Here is a 3,234-nt window from a genome sequence, read left to right as displayed (position 1 = left end):
GTAAATGTTACTGTTGCAGCGATAAAATATACTAAACAACCATAAACTAATAGTACCATGAATGTGGAAAAGTGGTGGTAATTGTGGTGGAATTTTCCATGATCAAATAGTCAAATACAAGGTTGATATTCCTCTTTTATGTGGGAGTGGCAAAGCTAACAAGCTCTCACTATCCAATGATTGCAAGTACTTATGATTGTAACTCTATCAAACATCCGTAAATACTAGAATATACATTAAGGTAAAAATACCCAACCATAGCATTAAGATCAAAAGGTCCTCTTTATCTCATATGCTTTGATCACTAGATTGGGGGGCATGTTTCTGTCACCCAAGCAGCCCACCCTCTAGCTTTATCCACATACTACAACCCTATGATGTGATCCATGCACGCATAAACATATGATGGGCACCATAGGTCTGTAACAAATTCAATATGTAGCTCAAACCATCCATGGAGATTCAACAATCAATCATATGACAAAAGGGACTAGACAAACATGACATAGATGCAATAGATCATTTGCAAATAATTTATAACATCAAACACCATGTTTACATAGGGGATTACAGAGGTTTGTAGGAGAGTGGACTGCTTTAGCTATGGAGGATATGATGATGGAGGTGTTGGTGAAGGCGGCATCATGGCGGAGAGGATGGAGAAGGGGCAGCCCGTGAGGTGCAGTGCGGCGCCGGCAGGAGGTGGCGACGCAGGGGGCTCCTCCTGCGCCGGTCGGCCATCATGGGGGAGCGCCGCCCCTTAGCCCCCTTCCTCCATGGCTTCTTGGTGCTGTAGATGAGCCCACCCCCTGGAGATGAGGCTATGGGGGAAGCAAAATAATTTTGCTTGTCCTTAAGAGTGGGGCAAAACATAAATATCAGGACAGCTTCAAAGTTCAAGAGGATGACTAGAACAAATAATTTGAGAGCAAGTAATAACACATCATGAATCAGTCAATAATAAATTTTGGGACTATGCACATTATACTCAGAATTAGAACTATGCTCTCTTAATTGGTGCATAAAGTTAGAAGGTGAAGACTCAACATAAAAGTAAAAGAAAGGCCCTTCGCAGAGAGAAGCAGGGATTATTCATGTGCTGGAGCTTTTAGAGATTTTTGAAATCAATAAGATTGTAAAACAAGCTTTTGGGAGGTGCATAATTCATCAACGAATGCTAGAAAATAGCCCAATACTTCTCATGCTGGACAAGTTTTGAGGAACGTCTCCCAAAGTGGGGACGATCACATCCCCTTAGTTTTATTTGTTTATCACTATTCTGATTTCTCATGAACAAAGCGTGAAGGAGGTTTTGTTTGTTTCTACTATCTTTTACGAGCTGGGCGCACTCATGCGAGTCCCTCCTCGTATTAGGGGTTCGCAGATTAGACATGCAAACCCAAGATAAAGCTTGTCCAGTATGATAAGATCATGAATTATCTACTACTTCCTCATGAGCTAAAACAAAGGCACAAAACAGGAATAATTTTGAAAGTTTTAAAGGTAGCACATGATAAATTTACTTGGAGTTGCGGTTAAATACCACATGTAGGTAGGTATGGTGGACACGTTTGGCAAACTTTGGTTTTTGGGAGTTGGATGCACAAGTAGAGCTCATACTCAGTACAAGTGGAGGCTATCAAAAGACTGAGAGCGACAAATTAAGAGAGCAATAATGGCCATAATCATGCATGGCGACAAAAACATTATTAATCAAAGAATAAATGGTATTACAAGTCAAAAACTAAATGATCATAGAGGCTATAAGTGAATGGTTTGTAGTCATAACATGGTGTGAGCATGCGCCAAGTCAACCCAAATGAAGTAGTAAAGGAGAATACCACATTATTATGCTTCGATATGATAAAAAACGACACATGATTCTTTCAATGGCACATTAAGCACTCTCAGCTATTTGAGACAAGTCATGCTACATCAATAACTACTAAGCATATAATTAAGATAATATCTAACATGACATGTTAAGTCTAAGCCACAGTCTAAACAAGCTTCGTATTGCACCACTATAAGCATGAAATATTTTACTCTTCTCCAACACCAATCAACTTTCTTGAAACAACTCTCATAGATAATATTAATTAAATACCAAAGGGATAATCACATATAACTGAAGCTAACTAACAAGCTCTAAACAAAATATGAGGGGAAAACAAGAGCTAAACGCAGTACTAGCAAAAAGTGAACACTCACAGAACAATAAGAGTGAAAACTAGAGTGTTCTAAGCAATTAAAACGGAGCATGTCTCTCTCCAAACTAATATGCTGGGATCCAACCATTTATTACATCAAAGAAAACTAAACAAACTGCGCTCCAAGCATAGCACATAACATACGAAGTGATAAAATTATAGTATGGAGAAGGACGAACTGATTATTGATGATGGAGAAGGGGATGCACGGGGGCATCCCCAAGCTTAGACGTTTGAGGCCATCTTCGATCCATAACGTGGCAATCTTTAAAAAGAGTTTTCAGACAGATTTCAGGAAAGTCCCAATTTGACTCCAACAAGGTTCCCTCTTCTATTTTTGATAGTTCCTACACATAAAAGTGTAAAACAAGAACATTGTGCACTTTTGCAAGTATTAATAGGTTAGTCCAAATAAATCATAAACTTAATATAAAACAATTATCAAAAGCATAAAAGTAGAATGAAACCATCAAAAATTATAGATACGTTTTGGACATATCAGCAATAGGCGACCTTCTTCAGCCTTGGCGCACTTGCTTGCCAGGTTGAACATCTCCAGTGCAGTGCTCATTTCGTCACTCATGGCGAGCTCCTCCTTCATCTTGAGGTCGGTGACTCTGTTGGAGCAAGTTGAGATGACGGCCTTGTCCGACGCATTGGGGATCTTGAGGCGCATGGCCGTGAAGTGTTGTATGAACTTGTGCAGGGTCTCCCCCTCCTGCTGCTTGATGCGTTGTAGATCGTTCACCGTGGGAGCACGGTCGCGGGTGCCCTGGAGGTTGGCGATGAAGCGTTCGCATAGATCATCCCAGGAGGTGATGGACGCCCTTGGGAGGTTGAGGAGCCCAGAGAGCATGCTGCTCTTGAGCGCCATGGGGGACCAGCACGCCATTTCCTTGTCGGCCCCTCCTGCCGCCCTGATACTCAGCGTGTAGAGTTGCAGGAACTCGGCCGGGTCCAGGGTGCCGTCGTAGCGCGGGGGTAGTTGGGTAGAGCTCAAGGGCGATGGCGAGGCACCCCACCA

Source organism: Hordeum vulgare, chromosome 1H, assembly GCF_904849725.1.
Source record: "Hordeum vulgare subsp. vulgare chromosome 1H, MorexV3_pseudomolecules_assembly, whole genome shotgun sequence".
NCBI classification, from domain to species: domain Eukaryota; kingdom Viridiplantae; phylum Streptophyta; class Magnoliopsida; order Poales; family Poaceae; genus Hordeum; species Hordeum vulgare.
The sequence above is the reverse complement of the archived record's forward strand: the minus strand, read 5'-3'. Positions refer to the sequence as shown.